Raw genomic sequence first — 19,868 nt, forward strand, 5'->3', positions numbered from 1 at the left:
GTTCAATTTTCCTATTTCTTCCTGTTTCAGTTTTGGTAGTTTATACGTTTCTAGGCATCTGTCCATTTCTTCCAGATTTCCCATTTTATTGGCACATCATTGCTCCTAATGTTCTCTTATTATTGTTTTCATTTCTGCTGTGTTGGTTGTGATCTCTCCTCTTTCATTCGTGTTTGTGCCCCCTTCACCCAGCTTCCCCCAAGGGTAACATCTTGCAGAACCAGAGAGCAGTTAGAACCAGGAAACTGACGTTGGCACGACAAAACTCTACATATTATTCGGATTTCATCAGTTTTTACAAACGCTCCCTTTTTGATTGTTTTTTGTTTGTTTGTTTGTTTGTTTTGGTGCTTGAGACCCATCCAGGTTGTTGCATGTTATCAACGGTTCCTTCCTTTTTATTCCCAAACGTTTCTATTACCATCTAGTATTCCACTGTATGGAATGGGTGATCTCCAGTATGGGCCATTACAAACGAAGCTGCTATGAACATCGATAGGGATGTATGTACAGGATTTTACACGGACACAGGTTTTTATTTCTGTAGGGTTAACCACCTAGGAGGAGTCCTGTGCTGAATGTATGTTTAACTTTATGAGAGACTGCCAAGCTGTTTTTCAGAGTGGCCGTTTTTCAGAGACAGTTTTGGAATTACCAATCTTCTCTTTTAGTCCGTTGTTGTTGTTGTTGTTGTTGTTGTTGTTGTTTTGGGCACCCCCTTCTACCCTTCTAGTTATTTCCACCTGTAAATGAATATGCACCTTCTTCACCATTTTTTTTAGTACTCGGACGTCATCCACATATAAACTTTCGATCGTTGGGTTTCGAGGCGACAAATTTTAATGAAACAGTCTTCACTGGAACTCTTTGTATAATGTGTTACATACTTCTGCGTCTTTTTTTTTTTTTTTTGGTTTAGTGTACAATATTTTTTTTTTATGAAATTTATTGACAAATTGGTTTCCATACAACGCCCAGTGCTCATCCCAAAAGGTGCCCTCCTCAATACCCATCACCCACCCTCTCCTCCCTCCCACCCCCCATCAACCCTCAGTTTGTTCTCAGTTTTTAACAGTCTCTTATGCTTTGGCTCTCTCCCATTACTTCTGCGTCTTTCTTACTCGGTTTCCTTAGTTGCGTGGTTGTGATTCGCATTTCCCTGATGGCTGATGATATTGAACATCTTTTCGTGCGCTTATTTTCTGTCGTGGGCTGAACTGCTGACCCCAAAAGATGTGTTGAGGTCACCCCCCTCCCCGCCACCACCGTTTCCTGTGAATGGGATGTAATTTGGAAATAGGGTCTCTGCAGATGTAATCAAGTTAAGATGAGGTTATAGGTGATTAGGGTATGTCCTAGTCCAGTATGACTGGTGTCCTTAGAAGAAGAGAAGAGACACAGACGGGCACACAGAGGAGCACATCAGGTGAAGACCGACACTCAGAGGGCAGACAGCCAGGTCACAACAGGGGCAGAGATTGTTGTGGTGGCAGGCCAGAGAACACCAGAGATGGCCTGCACCCACCAGAGAGGCAGCATGGCCCCTCAACACCTTGACTTTGGGCTTCTAGCCTCCAGCACTGTGAGAGATGAGATGTATCTTCAAAGCCCCCTGGGGTTGTGTAACTTTGTTACACGGCAGCCCCGGGACACTTTTGCATCCATGCATCTTCTCGGGCAAAGTGTCTGTTCCAGTCTGTTGCCTGTTTGTTAATTGGATGGTTTGTTTTCTTACTGTCGAGTTTATTTTTATTTAATGTTTATTTATTGATGGGGAGGGGTGCACGAGTGTGGGAGAGGCAGGGAGGGAAGAGAGAGAGAATCCCAAACAGGATCCACGCTGTCACGTAGATCCCAACACGGGGCTTGAAGTCATGAACCCATGAGATCGTGACCTGAGCCAAAGTCAAGAGCTGGACGCTTAACCAACTGAGCCGCCCAGGCGCCCCTCTTACTGTCGAGTTTAGAGAGTTCTTTACATATTCTAGATCCAAGCTTTGGTCAGATATATGATTTGGAAATATTCTCTCCCAAACTATAGCTCATCTTTTCCCCTCTCTGGGCATTATCTTTCACAGAGGAAATTTTTCATTGTGATGATGTTCAGTTATCGATTTTTTAAAAATAGATTGTGGGATTTCAAAGGGAGGGATTCTCCCATTCAAGGGCCTCAAGAAGCCCCAGAGAGAGACCAAAAAAAAAAAGCCAAAGAGGAGAGGCAGCCAAGGGTAGACCCCTGGAGAAGAAAGAGCCAGAGGCTGGGGGCTGAAGCTGCCCCGGGTAGACCTGTAGGGGGCTGGCTTGGATGGAGACACAGGCCTGGGGGGCAGGGGCGGGCAGGGATAGGAGGAGGGGGGAGCTGGACATGAGCCCCGAGTGCGCATGCCCAGAGGGTTACCGTGGATCCAAGAGGCAGAGGACAGCCAAACTTCCAGGCCTGGTTCTGGGCCCCTTGCCTCGGCACCTGCTTCCCGATTTGCTCCCTGAATTGCTTTATTTTTTCCACCAGCTGTAAATCCTTCCAGAGGCTCCAAAGATTCTTCCCGGCCCTGACACTCCTCCAAATCCACACTTGTGCCCCTGGCTGCCTCTCGGACATCTCTGCTTGTTTTCTCCTCATCTGCCCCCATGAACCTGACCCTTCCTCCGTTTCCCCACCTACTTACCAATAGTTGTTTAAAATTAACATGGCGACAGGCGCGTTGGGGTGGCTCCGTTGGCAAAGCACCTGGCTCTTGCTGTCCACTCGCGTCGTGATTTCACACTTTGTGAATTCAAGCCCCACACTGGGCTCAGCCCTGATGGTGCGGAGCCTGCTTGGGATTCTGTCTCTCCTTCTCTCTGCCCCTCCCTCGCTTGTGCGTGCTCTCTCTCTCCCTCTCCCTCAAAATAAATAAATAAACTTTAAAATTAAATTCAATTAACAGGGCCACAGCAAAAACCTGGAGGTCATTGCTTTTCATTTTTTTATGCTTTCTTTATTCTTTCTATTTATTTATGTAATATTTTATTGCAGCACAGCAGCCGCATAGAAATGAGTAGCTGGATGAATTTTCAGAACACGCCTATGTAGCCAGCGGCCCCACGTGCCCTGCTCGGTCTCTGGTGTCCCCTCCCTCTCTGTTTCCCCCAGGACGAATCACCATTCTGGAGTCTATCCTCATAGGTTAGTTTTTAGTCTCGCCTGCTTTTAACTTTATGTAAATGGGAAGCACACAGTAGGTCTACTTTGGGGTAGGGACCCCCCCCCCACCACCACCAAGCTGCTTCTTCCTTCCCCTTGCTGGGCAGTGTTCTCTCGGGGGAGAATTTGGAAGGACTTCTACTTTCTTTCTCACCCCCAACATCCATTTCATCACTGTATCTTATGGATTCTGGCTCAAAAATCTCTCCCTAATTCACGCCCACCTCTCCTGCCCACTGCCTCCCTGGGCATCAGCTCCGGCATGACTACCCCAGTGGTCCGCTGGACAGTCTCTGACGTCCTGTGCTTTGGACCCTCTCTACAGCTGCAATGATCTTTTAAAAATAGTCCTTTTGGGGTGCCTGGGTGGGGTGGCTCAGTCAGTCAGGCGTCTGACTTCAGCTCAGGTCATGATCTCACGGTTTGTGGTTTGAACCCCGCACTGGGCTCTGTGCTGATGGCTCGGAGCCTGGAGCCTGCTTCGGATTCTGTGTCTCCCTCTCTCTGACCCTCCCCCGTTCATCGTTCATGCTCTGTCTCTCTCTGTCTCAAAAATAAATAAACGTTAAAAAAAAAAATTAAGAAGACACGAAATGGATCCAAAGTCAAACTCACAAAAGGGCATGCAATTTACGCAAGAGATAAACTTTTGTTTTTGAAAGCCACTGAGATTTTTGGAGCTGCTTTTTATCGCATTGGATCTCTCTTTGCGGCTGTGACGAACTGCCACAAACTTAGCGGCTTAAAGCAATACATATCTATTACCTTACAGTTCTGGAGGTCAGAAGTCCAAAGTGCGTCTCGCTGTGCTAAAGTCAAGGTGTCAGGAAGGTCCCATGCCTTGTGCAGGTGGCCGGCGTTCCTTGATGCTCAGCCTCCCTCTTCTACCTTCAAAGACAGCAGCAGAGAGAACATCTCTAACTCTGACTCCACTTCCACTTTGAAGGACCCTTATGATTACATCGGGCCCACCTGGTTAATCCAGAATAGTCTCTCCAGCTCAAGATCCTAGACTTAATCCCATCTGCAAAGTACCTTTTTTTTTCCCTAAGTTTTTATTTATGGGGTGCCGGGGTGGCTCCGTGGGTTAAGCATCTGACTTTGGCTCAGGTCATGATCTTGCGGTTCGTGAGTTCAAGCCCTGCATCGAGCTGTCTGCTGTCAGCACAGAGCCTGCTTCGGACCTTCCACCTCTCTCTCTCTCTCTCTCTCTGCCCCTCCCCAGCTTGCACATGCTCTCTCTCTCTCTCTCTCTCTCAAAAATAAAAATTTAGGGGCGCCTGGGTGGCGCAGTCGGTTAAGCGTCCGACTTCAGCCAGGTCACGATCTCGCGGTCCGGGAGTTCGAGCCCCGCGTCAGGCTCTGGGCTGATGGCTCAGAGCCTGGAGCCAGTTTCCGATTCTGTGTCTCCCTCTCTCTCTGCCCCTCCCCCGTTCATGCTCTGTCTCTCTCTGTCCCAAAAATAAATAAACGTTGAAAAAATAAATAGATAAAAATAAAAATAAAAAATAAAAATTTAAAAAAATTTTAAGAAGTAATAAAATTTTTATTTATTTGTAGAGAGAAAGTAGGGGAGAAGCAGAGAGAGAGGGAGAGAGAACCCCAAGCAGGCTCTGCACGCTGTTAGCACAGAGCCTGACTCTGGGCTTCAAACTCAAACTGTGAGATCATGACCTGAGCCAAAGTCAGACGCTTAACCACCCAGGCGCCCCTGCAAAGTACCTTTTGTCACGTAAGGAAAATGATCAGAGTTGCCAGGAATTGGGATGTGGACATCTTTGAGAGGGCATTATCCTGCCTACCGCACTTATCACAGCATAATTTACACTATGCTAACTAATCTACTATTTATAACATAGTATATCAGCACTGCATGCTATTTATACAAGATACACATAAAACAGAAGGATATAAAGGGTTTGGAAGCACAAGGATAGGGGAAAAATCAAGCAAATGCTAAAAGAAAGCTAGAGTAGCTACATTAGTATCAGAAAAAAAAATAAATTTCAGGTTAAAAGCATTACTTGACAGAAAGAGGGTGCTTGCATCATGATTTTCAAAATATATAACAATTTTAAGTTTATTTACTCTTAAAAATAAAGTCCACAAGCCATAAAGATATGTACGTATATACATAGTAGATAGAACCACAAGGGAAAACAAATAGCAATAAAGCAATAAAAGTATGTAAATTTATATATATAACATATACACATAACATATATATATATATAAATGGATAGAACCACAAGGAAAAACAGACAAATCACAGTTGTAGATTTGATGGCGTGTGCAGGCAAAAAATTTAGCAAAGCTATAAGAGATATGAAGAAAGTGGTTAATGAATTTGACCTAGTGGACAAATAGGGAGCGGTGCACCTAAATGCAGAAAAGCATACGCAGAACATTTTCCAATAAATTAGTTGATTAAATTCTAGACCAGAATGCACCTCAACTAATTTCAAAGTACTCAAATCATTGTGGCTTTTGGCCACAGTGCCATTAAGTTAAACATCACCAATAAACAGATAAATAGAAAAAAAAAAAATTGGACACTAAAAACGTTTCATGACATTTCCGGGCTAAGGGAAAAACACACACACACAACAAAAGTTAGAAAATAGGTAATAGATTTGTGTTGTTTTAGACTGCAATCATAATGAAAATATCACGTATCAAAGTTGGGCGACACAGCTAATAATTCTCAGAGAGGAAGTTATGACCTCAAACGCAAATATTGGAACATAAGAAAGGGTGAAAGCTGATGAACAAAACTCTGTCTTAAAAAGTCACAAAACAAAAGGGGGGGGAAATTCGGGGTAGCTGAGGACCACAGGAGCTGCCTGGATCCCCATTTCTCGGTGTTTCCTCCCCAAACAAATCAGAATAACAAGAGTGGGGATTAAAACTCTGCTGAAACCACAGCCTCAGCATAACTTGAAAGTAGAGTGTCCAAACTTGAAAATAACTGTAAATAATAAGAAAGCCCGCCCAATCACAGCGCGGACCCCACCCCGCCGGCCACCAGGCTTGCGCGCGCAGAGAAACCAGGGACAAGGGGTTGGCAACAGGGCCCAAGGTTGATCCAGAAACTCTGCCGCTAAGATGTTCTGCCACAGTCTGAAAATGCCGGGAGAATGTCCTGGGAGGTCAGAGCTTACACTACCAGGAAGGAATTTAAAAGTGGATGGGATTGGGAGGGGGGGGGGGGGGGTCAGTCTTTAAAACGCATAGGTTCTGGGGCGCCCCACTGGCTCAGTTGATGGAACCGGACCCTATCTGTGGGTCATCAGCTCAAGCGCCACGTCGAGCATAAAACTTACTTAGAAAAATGAACAAGGGGGCGCCTGGCTGGCTCAGTCGGGTAAGCCTCCCACTTCAGCTCAGGTCATGATCTCCCCGTTGGGGAGTTCGGGCCCCAGGACGGGCTCGGGAGCCCGGAGCCTGCTTCGGATTCTGTGTCTCCCTCTTTCTCTGCCCCACCCCCACTCACGCTCTGTCTCTGTCTCTCTCTCTCAAAAAGAAATAAAATAAAATAAAATAAAATAAAATAAAATAAAATAGGTTCTGGGAGAAGGAAAAAAAGGCGAAAATGAGCAAGGGGTGTCCTTGAGCAACTGGGTGGTGGAGGGGGTAAAAAACAAAAGGGGAAAATTCAGGGTCTTACAATACAAAAACGGAAAAGTTGGAGGCCACAAGCCCCTCCCCCCACCAAACAAATGAAAATCCACTCAACTGTGGACTTTGCTATATTGACAGGAGAGAGTGCTGTTGAACTAGGAATCTTGTAAAACACTCACTACCACAAAAATGAAAAGGAAGATCATTAACAGATCTGTATGGAGCTATTAGTAAAAACCAAAACAAGGTGGGGGGCACCTGGCCGACTCGGGAGAGCACGGGACTCTTGATCTCAGGGTCACGAGTTCAAGCCCCACATTGGGTGCAGAGCCTACTTAAATAGGGGCACCTAGGTGGCTCAGTTGGTTAAGCGGTGGACTTCTGCTCAGTCATGATCTCACTGTTCATGAGTTCAAGCCCCACATCGGGCTCGCTTCTGATCCTCCATACCCACCTCCCTCTCTCTCTGCCCCTCCCCCGCTCATTCACACACACTCTCTCTCTCTCTCTCTCTCAAAATAAATAAACTTTTTAATTCATTAATTAAAAGAACCCCAAATCAGAAAATGAAACACATCAACTGAGGAAACTCCCCCCCCCCAAGAAAACACAACCATGAATCCAAAGAAACAAAATATTCAAAACAACAACAAACAAACCCTAATCACGCTCCAGTTGCAAAGAAATCATCGGTAAGTTCGATAAAGTAGAAATGCCAACAGTATTCTCTGAGCACGACACAATAAAATGAGAAATTATTCATAAACACAAAACCAAAAGTAATTTGGGGAAAACAAACCGGAATACAAAGTTCTAAAAAGTACCGATAATGAAAATACCACCTAGCAGTGTGGGGCAGAGGTTCTGCCCAGGCAGAAAGGCAGGCCGTGAGGGTGAAGAGCTCCAGGGGTGCATGGGTGGCTCAGTTGGTTGAGCTTCAGACTCTTGATTTCGGCTCAAGGTCGTGGGATCGAGCCCTGGGTGGGGCTCTGTGCTGAGGTGGAGACTGCTTAAGATTCTCTCTCTCTCTCTCTCTCTCTCTCTCTCTCTGTGCCTCTCCTCCATTTGCTATTTCTCTCTCTAAAATAAAAAATAAAATAGGGGGCGCCTGAGTGGCTAAGTTGGTTCAGCGTCTGACTTCAGCTCAGGTCCTGATCTCACGGTTCATGGGTTCGAGCCCCTCGTCGGGCTCTGTGCTGACAGCTCGGAGCCTGGAGCCTGCTTCGGATTCTGCCTCTCCCTCTCCCTGCCCCTCCCCTGCTCCCACTCTGTCTCTCTCTCTCTCTCTCTCCCTCTCCCTCAAAAAAATAAAATAAACATTAAAAATTAAAAAGATAATAAAATAAAATCACATGTAGATACAGAAAAAGCATTCAACAACATCCAACACCCATTCGTGATAAAAACTCTCAGTAAACTAGGCGTAGTGAGAAACTTCCCTAATTTCATAAAGAGTATCGACAAAAACCCCACAGATAACATCACACTTAATGGTGAGAAACTCAAAGCTGTGCAAATAAGATCAGGAACAAGGCAAGGATGTGCCCTCTCATCACTGTTTTTCAACATTGCACTGGAAGTATTAGCTAATGCAATCAGACAAGAAAAGGAAATAAAAGGGGTACAGATGGGAAGGAAGAAATAAACCTGATTGTTGTTTGTAGATGATATGATCATCGATGTAGAAAATCTGAAAGGACCAACAATAAATTCCTAGAACGAATAAGTGATTATAGCGAGTTTACAGAATACAAGGCTAATATACAAAAGTCCATTTCTTTCTGGGGTGCCTGGCTGGCTCGATTGGAGCATGTGACTGTTGATCTCAGGGTTGTGAGTTCGAGCCCCACGTTAGGTGGAGAGATTACTTAAAAAAAAAAAATCTTAAAAATAAAAAAAGTCCATCTCTTCCCTAGACACAAGCAACGGACAAGTGGAATTTGAAGTTAAAAACACAAAACCGTTTCCATTAGCATCCCCCGAAAATGAAATACTGAGGTATAAATCTACCACAACGTATACAAAATCTATATGAGGAAAACTGTAAAACTCGGATGAAAGAGATCAAAGAAAGACTAAATAAATGGAACGATAGGGGCGCCTGGGTGGCGCAGTCGGTTAAGCATCCGACTTCAGCCAGGTCACGATCTCGCGGTCCGGGAGTTCGAGCCCCGCGTCGGGCTCTGGGCTGATGGCCCAGAGCCTGGAGCCTGTTTCCGATTCTGTGTCTCCCTCTCTCTCTGCCCCTCCCCCGTTCATGCTCTGTCTCTCTCTGTCCCAAAAATAAATAAACGTTGGAAAAAAAATAAATGGAACGATATTCCATATTCATAGCTAGGAAGGCTCAACATTGCCAAGATGTCGATTCTTCCCAACTTGATGTATGGATCCAGTGCAATCCTGACAAAAATTCCAGCAAGTAATTTTGTGGATATCAACAAACGGATTCTAAAGTTTACCTGGCGAGGCAGAAGACGGGAAAAGCCAACTCAATATCGAAGGGCAGAAGGACTACACTACCTGATTTCAAGACTTACTGAAAAGTTACAGTTATCAAGACAGTGTGGTGGGGGGGGCGGGGGGGGGGGGAAGTAGACATATAGATCGATGGAACAGAATAGAGAGCCCAGAAATAGAACCACATAAATATAAACAGCTGATCTTCGACAAAGGAACAAAGGCAATACAGTGGAGAAAATACAGTCTTTTCAACATCGGTCTGGAACAACTGGATATGTACACGCAAAAAAACGAATCTAGACACAGACATCACACCCTTCACAAGAATTCACTAAACACGGATCATACGCCTCAATGTGAAATATGAAACTATAAAACTCCTAGAATATAACATTGGAGAAAATCTAGCCGACCTTGGGTCTGGCCATGACTCCCCTGCCCGCAGTCCTCTTGAGGTATAATTGACATAGAACGTGACATTGAAGGTGTAAGATCATGACTTTTAAGATACGACACCAAAGGCACGATTCGTGAGAGAAAGAAATGATAAGCTGGACTTCCTTAAAATGAAAAACTTCTGCAAAAGATAATGTCAAGAAAAAAAAAAAAAGATAATGTCAAGAGAATGAGAAGACAAGCCAAGGACAGGGAGAAAGTATTTACACAAGACACATCGGGTAGGGGACTGTTGTCCAAAATAGACAAAGAACCCTTAAAACTCAACAATAAGAAACCAAACCGATTTAAAATGACCTTACTATCATCAGGCTGTGTTCCTGGACAGCTTCTCGGGCTGGGAAGGCAAGCAGAACACACATTCCGAGGATGGGGGAGAGGGTGAGGAGCCCCCAGTTGCCTGGGTCCAGCTGGCGGGGCGACTGGCAGTCACGTCCTCTGGATGACCTCCTCCAACACACGACCAAGGGGGCTTTGTTCCAGAAATTCAAGCTGGGCTCAATGTTAAGAGGTCCATTAATATTACACAGCATATTAATAGATTTAAGGGAAAATTTGTATGATTATATTCTTTAAAAAAAAATGTGAATGTTTATTTTTGAGAGAGAGAGAGAGTGTGAGTGGGGGAGGGGCAGAGAGCGAGAGAGAAACAGAATCCAAAGCCGGCTCCAGGCTCTGAGCTGGCAGCACAGAGCCCGACGCGGGGCTCGAACTCACCAACTGTGAGAGCCAGAGTTGGACGCCCAACTGACTGAGCCACCCAGACGCCCCGTATGATTTTATTCTTTAAATTTTTTTTTTCAACGTTTATTTATTTTTAGGACAGAGAGAGAGAGAGAGCATGAACGGGGGAGGGGCAGAGAGAGAGGGAGACACAGAATCGGAAACAGGCTCCAGGCTCTGAGCCATCAGCCCAGAGCCTGACGCGGGGCTCGAACTCACGGACCGCAAAATCGTGACCTGGCTGAAGTCGGACGCTTAACCGACTGCGCCACCCAGGCACCCCAATTTTATTCTTAATGATGAAAAAAAACCTTCCACAAAATTCAACACCCTGTTTTCATAAAAACATTGAAGAACATAGAAATTGAAAGATATTTTATATATGCATATATATAGTATATATGTGTATAGGTTAATATATGCATGTATAGATGTATGATATGTACATAGTGTCACATATTATTAAGTATAACAGCAATTGTATAATCCTAAAATATGATATATTAATATTACATGCCTTATTTATTTATTGATTGATTGATTGATTTTGAGAGAGACAGAGAGACAGAGAGAGACAGAGCATGTGTGTGAACAGGGTAGGGGCAGAGAGAGAGGGAGGGAGAGAATCCCAAGCAGGCTTCTTGCTGTCAGTGCGGAGTCCAAGTGAGGCTCGATCTCACGAACCTCAACGACCCAAGCCAAAATCAAGAGTTAGATGCTTAACTAACTGAGCCATCCGGGCACTCCACTAATATTATATATCTTAATTCTGATGCCAGTATCTAACTAAAAGTGAAAACACTAGAAACATTTCACGAAGTTCAGGAACAAAGACAGGAATGCCCACTTTCTCTGCTACTCAACATTTTACTACAGGTATTAGCCATTTGTGGGAGATAAGAAAAATAATTTAGAAGCATAAAAAAATGATAAAGAAGGACATAAAAGTGTGCCTTTTTGGAGATAATGACAGTATACCTATAAAACCCAAGGAAATCGATGATAAAAACTAACTCAGACTATAAAATATTTCTAATAAGTTGACTGGATAGAAAATTAACACACAGAAAGCAATAGTCTTTATACACAATAAACAATAATCAGAAGATGTAATGGCAGAGAAATTTATTTACAACAGCAACAAAGAAGATTGATTCCCTAGGAAGAAACCTAACAAGAAATCTGTAAAGCCTAAATGAGGAAAACTTTAAAATATTGCTAAAAACATAAAAATAAAAGTAAAATATTGCTGAAGACACAACAGTATGTGTGAACAAATGGGAAAACATCTTTGTTCGTGGAATGGGGGTCCCATCAACTTTATAAAGATGTCAGTTATTCTTAAGTTATTTTTTTTTCTTTGAGAGAGAGAAAATGCAAGTGGGGGAGAGGGGCAGAGGAAGAGAGAATCCCAAGCAGGCTCCACACTCAGCGCAGAGTACAACTTGGGGCTCGATCCCACAACTCCAGGATCTCGGCCTGAGCCACAACCAAGAGTCAGACGCTCAACTGACTAAGCCACCCAGGCACCCCAAGTTAATTTATTATTTTAACGCAACCCCAATAGAAATAGCCAGCAACTTAGACAACTTGATGCTAAAGTTCATGCTGAAAAAGTAGTCAGGAAAATACTGGGAACAACAACAACTAGGAAGAAAGATTTGGGAGCCGTCCTCCAAGGTGTCCCCCAGTGACGTCACTTCCTTTTATAATCCCTTCCTACACCGTTCCTGGGTTGAACCAATAAAATGCAACAGAGGTGATAATATGTCAGTTCTGAGACTAGGTTATAAAAACCGAGGTTTCCATATTGGGCCTCTCTTCCTTTCTCCCTCTTGGATCAGTTATTCTGAGGGAAACCATGCTGTGAGCAGTCCCATGGAGAGGCTCACGCCGGAAGGAACTGAGGTCTCCAGATAGGGACGAACTGAGGCCACCCCACAACCACATGGGTGAGCTTAGAAGGTGACTCTGCAGGCTTCAGCCTCCGTGGAGCCTTGAGTTGACTGTGCACTTGCCTAACAGCTAGATTAGCCAGAGTCCTCAGCCCTACACTGTTGCCAGATTCCTGGCACACCCAGAAGCTGCTAAAACACAGTAGATCGAGAGCTATCACACGACAGATCGCTACACAGAGGACTAACAGGCTCTAAAACATACTATAAAGCCTCTGTAATGAACACAGCATAGCAGGGCTAGATGGATAGACAAACCAATGGAACAGAGTACCGTGGAAATTTGGTATAGGAAAGGAGGCACAAAGCATCTCAACTCACTAGGGAAAAGATGGCCTTTATAATAAATGGTGTGGGGCAACTGACTGACCATTTGGACAAAGACAAAAAATAGACCCATTCCTTACCCTATACATGAGTCCTCGGCTCAGGAATCTGAACGTAAAATACAAAACCACAAAAGCACTAGAAGAAAATAAGGGTGCATTTCTCTTTAACCCCTGAGTAGAAAAGGGCTTTCTAATTCGGACTCAAAATCCAGAGAGAATAAAAGAGAAGATTAGTAAGTTTGACTACCTCACACGAAGATCTTTGCACAGCAAAAATGCCATAAACCAGGGGCGCCTGGGTGGCTCAGTCGGTTAAGCTTCCGACTTCAGCTCAGGTCATGATCTCACAGTTCGTGAGTTTGAGCCCCGACTCGGGCTCTGGGCTGTCAGCGCAGAGCCCACAGCAGATCCTCTGTGTCCCTTGCTCTCTGCCCCTCCCCCGCTTGCACGCTCTTGCTCTTTCTCTCTAAAAAACAAATGAAACATTATTAAAAAGGCCGTAAACAAGCTGTGACCGCCATCGTAGGACCACCAGAGGGCACATCGGGAGACAAAAATCATTACGCTGAGGATGTCAGAGTGGAAACATAAGAAAATGCTAGATCTCTGATGACATCATCGAGCCACTTAATTATCAGAGGAATGTACCACCTACTCGGACTTCTTTTATGTGAAATAATAAATGTCCTTTATTTTAAAGCCTTTTTACTTGCCTTTTACTTGCTGTTGAAATTACCTCGTGTTAACACTTGATCCCCATAAAACATTCCAGCCATAGAAACATTGTATATACAATAGAAAACAAAAGCCTCTCACAGTTTCCAAAGACACGGGACAAATGAAGACAAAATGTGTCGACCTGTATCCTTAATAGAGAAAGAACTATTACAACTTGAGAGACAAAAAGACCAAAACCCTGGTTTTATTTTTTTATAAAAAAAAATTCTTTTTAACCCTGTTTTTTAAAAAGGAAAAAAGATCTGAACGGAAAATTCACAGACTAAAAGACATAAAATTCTTTTTCAGGGGCACCTGGGTGACTCAGTCGGTTGAGTGTTTCACTCTTGATGTTGGCTCAGGTCACGACCCCAGGGTCGTGGGATCAAGCCCTGGCCTCTGTGCTGAGTGTGGAGCCTGCTTGAGATTCTCTCTCTCTCTCTCTCTCTCTCTCTCTCTCTCTCTCTCTCTCCCTGCCCCTCTCCCCCATTCTTGCCGTTACAGGTTATGGTTGCGTACGAACTCCAAAACACCAAGAGCGATCGCACAAAACCAAGTTTATGACGGCCGGGCCAGATGGGAAGTAACAGTTCTCGAAAGTCTGGCCCCGAACTAGGTTTGAAGATTTCTTACAAAGGCTGCATAAACCAATCAGGTTACGAAAGGTGGTAGTTGAAATAGGCGGGCCCCGGGGCGCCTGGGTGGCGCAGTCGGTTAAGCGTCCGACTTCAGCCAGGTCACGATCTCGCGGTCCGTGAGTTCGAGCCCCGCGTCGGGCTCTGGGCTGATGGCTCAGAGCCTGGAGTCTGTTTCCGATTCTGTGACTCCCTCTCTCTCTGCCCCTCCCCCGTTCATGCTCTGTCTCTCTCTGTCCCAAAAATAAATAAACGTTGAAAAAAAAAAAATTAAAAAAAAAAAAAAAAAAGAAAAGAAATAGGCGGGCCCCAGGGCGCCTGGGTGGCTTGGTCAGTTAAGCGTCCGACTTCGGCTCAGGTCATGATCTCACGGGTCCGTGAGTTTGAGCCCCACGTCGGGCTCTGTGCTGACAGCTCAGAGCCTGGAGCCTGTTCCAGATTCTGTGTCTCCCTCTCTCTCTGCTCCTCCCCTGTTCATGCTCTGTCTCTCTCTGTCTCAAAAATGAATAAACGTTAAAAAAAAAAATTTTTTTTTTAAATAAAAAGAAATAGGCGGGCCCCAATCACATTGCCTTAGAGTTATTTGAAACATAACTTACTGACTCCAGCTAGTTGAACGCTGAATCATGTTGTTCGTAATGTTAGTTTTTAATCTAGTTAGAGCAGGATGGGGTGACTGAGTATGGGGAAGTATGATTATGCCAAGCAGTTTACGGAAGCCAAACAAGCCATTAAGAGGAAGCTTTAATTGTCAGTAACTCAGCAATGTGGATTTAAGCAGAACTAATATTCAGGGAATAGGAACGCCGCATTTTAGCGACGATATCTTATTTCTGTGGAAGCCCAACGTAAACATTGGCTCGGTATCCCAGGTCCTAAGGTCCTCTTAGGTTCACATATAGTTTATTCTTGGACGCTGGGATGTTAACTATGTTTTATTCTTCAACATTGCTCTCTCTAAAATAAAAATAAATTTGAAAACAAAAAGTAAGAATCTTTTTCACACGCGCGAAAACATGTTCAAACTCACTTAAGTAAATCAAATTAAATCAACACCGAAACAACCATCAGATTGGTAAAAAAAAGTAAACAATACCAACATATTTTGTTGGTGAGGCTGTGGGGAAACAGACCTCATATGTCACCAGGGGAAACGGGAACTGGTATAACAACCCTTCCCCAGGGAAATTTGGCAACTTCTAGCAAAGCTACATATGGACTTACTTTTTGGCCCAGCAATGCCACTTCTAGGAAATTCCCCTGAGAATACATCTCCAACAATACGAAAGCATACATGCAGATTATTTTTTTTTTAATTTTTTTTTTAACATTTATTTATTTTTGAGACAGAGAGAGACAGAGCATGAACAGGGGAGGGGCAGAGAGAGAGGGAGACACAGAATCTGAAACAGGCTCCAGGCTCTGAGCTGTCAGCACAGAGCCCGACGCGGGGCTCGAACTCACGGACCGTGAGATCATGACCTGAGCCGAAGTCGGACGCTTAACCGACCAAGCCACCCAGGCACCCCATACATGCAGATTATTTACTGCAGCTTTGTCTGTCATTGCAAATAATTGAAACAAACTTTGCATACTATACCATATGTGGGAGGTGGGTGAATAGATTTGGTACATATAGACAATGCAGCTATAAAAAAAAAAATGAGAAAAATCTCTATGAACCACGAGGGAGTAATTTCCAGCAGCAGATAGGGTGCTACCCATATGAGGGAAGAGATTTTAAGAAAATAGACATACATCTGTTCCTTTGTGCAAAAAGAAAGACAAGAAAGATAAGCCAGAATGAATGACATTTATTACTTTTATGGAGTAGGTGGGAAACGGGTTAGAAAGAATCCAGGGGGTGCCTGGGTGGCTCTGTTGGTTGAACCTCTGACCCTTGATTTCAGCTCAGGTCATGATCTCACGGTTCGTGGGTTCGAGCCCCACATCGGGCTCTGTGCTGGCAGTGCAGAGCCTGCTTGGGATTCTCTCTCCCTCTCCCTCTCTGCCCCTCTCCCTCTCTCTCTCTCTCTCTCTCTCTCTCAAAATAAATAAACATTAAAGAAAAGAAAGAAAGAAAGAATTCAGGAATGAAACTGGCATAGAAGGGGTAAGGGAAGAATCTGAGTACAATTTTTGTATAGTGCTGACTCTTAGGTCCGCCTGCTCCCCAAAACAAGAAATAAATAAAGTCAACCAGAATGTGGTGGTGGGGGGGGGTACCTAATAAGGAAAATAAACAGTAAGACATGAACTTAGCTGCATTAAAAACGAGTAACATAACCATACTGAAGGTCGCCTGGCAGTATTTTGATTACATACAGTAAAGCAAAAGACAAAGGTTGCACTTCAATTACCATATTTGTTTTTCAGAGCGGTATGGGTTAGAAATTCTGAAACTATCTAATATGTATATACTTGTATTGAGCAGGTAAGTAATACATTGTGGATGAAGAGAACCAGATTTGTCACTGTTGAAATAAGAAGTTACAAATAAGGAAAAGGGTAGTGTTGGATTGGAATCAAAGACATTAAATATAAACTTATGGGGGCGCCTGCGTGGCTCAGTCAGTTAAGTGTCTGACTTCAGCTCAGGTCATGATCTCGCCATTCATGAGTTCGAGCCCCGCGTTGGGCTCTGCGCTGACAGCTCAGAGCCTGGAGCCTGCTTCGAATTTCGTGTCTCCCTCTCTCTCTGCTCCTCCCCTGCTCATGCTCTGTCTCTCTCTCTCTCTCTCTCTCCTTCAAAAATAAATAAAAACATTAAAAAAAATTTTTTTAATATAAACTTATCATCGGGGCGCCTGGGTGGCTCAGTCGGTTGGGCGTCCGACTTTGGCTCAGGTCATGACCTCGCAGTTCGTGAGTTTGAGCCCCAGGTCTGGCTCTGTGCTGATCAAGCTCAGAGCCTGGAGCCTGCTTTGGATTCCGTGTTTCCCTCTCTCTCTGCCCCTTCCCCACTTGTACTCTGTCTCTCCCAAAAATAAATAAACATTTAAAAATTAAAAAAAAAAAAAGAAGAAGAAGAAGAAGCATCGAGAGCAGACGATGATGTCCAGCTTAAGCAGTCCGGCAAGGGGCAAATGCTTCCTTCCCCCACCTTTTGTTCTCTTCAGGCCCTCACTGGACTGGATGATGCCCACCCCCTTTGGGAAGGACTAACTGCTTCCCTGAATTCAGTGATTCGTACGTTCATTCCATCCTGAAACCCACTCCAGACACACCCCAAAATACTTAGCCAAATATCTGGGCACTTCGTGATCCAGTCAAGTTGACACATAAAATGAACCATCGCAGATAGTAATCGATTGTTACTTAAAAATAAAATAAATATGGGGCGCCTGGGTGGCGCAGTCGGTTAAGCGTCCGACTTCAGCAAGGTCACGATCTCGCAGTCCGTGGGTTCGAGCCCCGCGTCGGGCTCTGGGCTGATGGCTCAGAGCCTGGAGCCTGTTTCCGATTCTGTGTCTCCCTCTCTCTCTGCCCCTCCCCCGTTCATGCTCTGTCTCTCTCTGTCCCAAAAATAAAAATAAACGTTGAAAAAATAAAATAAAATAAATATGCATGAGCCTATACTCATATAAATAAATGGGGTAGAAGAAACAGCTCTTCTTTAAGTAGGATTCTAATAAATAAATGCGGAAGGAATGATAGAAACAGAGAATCAGGAGGCACCTGGGTGGCCTAGTCGGTTAAGCGTCTGATTCTTGATTTCGGTTCAGGTCAGCATCTCATGGTTTGTGAGTTTGAGCCCCGAGTCAGGTTCTGCGCTGACAGCCAGGAACAGGCTTGGGACTCTTTCTCTCCCTCTCTTTCTGCCCTTCCCCTGTTCTTTTGTACATGCGCGGGCTCTCTCTCTCTCTCTCTCTCTGTGTCTCAAAATAAATAAACATTTAAAAAATGAAAAGAAGTAGAAAATCATCATTAGACAAACCCCACAGTAATAATTGTTGCATGAATCACTCATGGATGTTAAAATTAGTAAGTAAAGTATGTGAGAAACAACATATTTACATCAATCCAAAGTATCTCCCCAGAGATGTTTGCTAATCACGAAGAGAAAAACCTGAAAGGCACCACCTTAACCAAGTGGTCAAAGCGTACGTGTCCAGTTATAAGACGTACCAACATCACGGACCATGTAAGATGCAGGACTTACAAGAGGACTTCACTTCTGGAGTATTCTTACCCAAAGCGAATCATCTCAAAGTACGCATGACAAAACATCAGAGAAATCCAAATTGAGGGATATTCTAGAAAATAGCTGGCCAGTACGCTTTAAAAAAACAAAAAAAGGGTAGGTTCATGGAAGAAAGATAAGGCTGAGACATTGTTCCAGATTGGAGGAGACCAGGGAGGCATGACAAGGGTGGTAACCAGCCTCCAAAACGGCCTGAGAGAGGCTGCTATTCATGGAACACGCCTGACCTGTGTACCAACAGGATATTGTGAAAACCACACAGCGTGATTTCTGAAGCTAGGTCATCAAGGACTTTGCAACTCCAGCTGTCCTTTCTCTGGGTGAAGCCAGAGGCCACTCGAGCAGCACCCTGGAGAGCCCCACGTGGTCGTGAACTAGAGCCTCCTGCAGTTACGTGAATAGGCCGCCTTGAAAGCGGATCCCCCAGTCCTCATCAAGACGTCAGATGACCACGGTCCAGGCTGACATCATGAACGCAACATTCTCCGAGACCCTGACCCAGAACTACCCAGCTAAGCAGCTCCCAAATTCCTGACCCACAGAAACTATGAGATAAAAAAAATATATATATATATATATATTTGTTATTTTAAGCTACTAAGTGTTAGGGTAATTGTCACATAACAATAAATAATACAGCAGTGATATGCAATTTGGAATCCTGGAATCCTGGAATTCCTGGACCAGGAAAAAGACATTAGTGGGACCACTGACACAGATAAAACAAGGTCTATAGTTTAGCTAATAGTATTATGGCTCTGTTAATTTCCTGGTTTCAATAACAGTCCTGTGGTTGCGTAAGATGTTAGCATTAAGAAAAGTTTGGTGAAGGGTATACAGGAACTCTCTGCACCGTTTTTGCAATTTCTTGCAAGCCTAAAATGATTTCAAAATCAATAGCTTTAAAAAAAGAAGAGAAAAATATTCCTAACGAAAGTAGAAGGAATAAACTTAACAAATACAAGAGGAGAAATGAATAAAATAGAAAAGGAATTTTGAAGACAAAATTGGGTTCTTTGATAATACCAAGAAAATCGACAAACCTCTGGCAAGATTGATTCAGAATAATTATTTTTTTATTATTTTTAAAAATATATATTTATTTTTTATTTTGACAGAGAGAGAGAATGCGTCCAAGCAAAGGAAGGTCAGAGACAGTTACCATTTATTATAAATAAGTATCATTTATCAAGTCCCATGCTAGGCACTAAAAAATGTGGAATCTGCTCAATGTGTCACTGAAAATGGGAAATGGAGGGGCGCTTGGGTGGCTCAGTCGGTTGAGCCTCCCCCTCTTGTTTTCTGCTCAGGTAATGATCTCACAGTGGGTGGGATCGAGCCCTACGTTGGGCTCTGCGCTGACAGCTCAGAGCCTGCTTGGAATTCTCTCTCTCCCTCTCTCTTTCTGCCCCCTCTCCTTCCACATGTGTGTGCTCTTTCTCTCTGTCTCTCTCAAAGAAATAAACTGTAAAAAATAAAATAATATGGGGCACCTGGGTGGCTCAGTGGGTTAAGCGTCCAACTTTGGCTCAGGTCATGATCTCACGTTCGTGAGTTCAAGCCCCACGTCAGGCTCGGTGCTGA

General features: G+C 44.1%; 1 protein-coding gene across 8 annotated transcripts in view; it reads right to left on the reverse strand.

Annotated features, from left to right (window-relative positions):
* Window positions 1–19,868, reverse strand: part of SPDYC (speedy/RINGO cell cycle regulator family member C) — a 44,351-nt gene that overhangs the window by 12,158 nt on the left and 12,325 nt on the right. For 5 of the 8 annotated variants that reach the window (XM_047876973.1, XM_047876980.1, XM_047876977.1 and 2 more), the window contains 2 exons: window positions 10,024–10,213; window positions 3,950–4,072 (listed from right to left, as the gene is read on the reverse strand). The gene's annotated coding sequence lies outside the window, so the exon portion shown is untranslated. Of the gene's footprint in view, window positions 1–3,949; window positions 4,073–10,023; window positions 10,313–19,868 lie in introns of those variants that run through there. The other 3 variants (XM_047876976.1, XM_047876975.1, XM_047876974.1) reach the window with 2 other exon arrangements.

This window comes from Prionailurus viverrinus, chromosome D1 (genome assembly GCF_022837055.1).
Source record: "Prionailurus viverrinus isolate Anna chromosome D1, UM_Priviv_1.0, whole genome shotgun sequence".
NCBI lineage: Eukaryota > Metazoa > Chordata > Mammalia > Carnivora > Felidae > Prionailurus > Prionailurus viverrinus.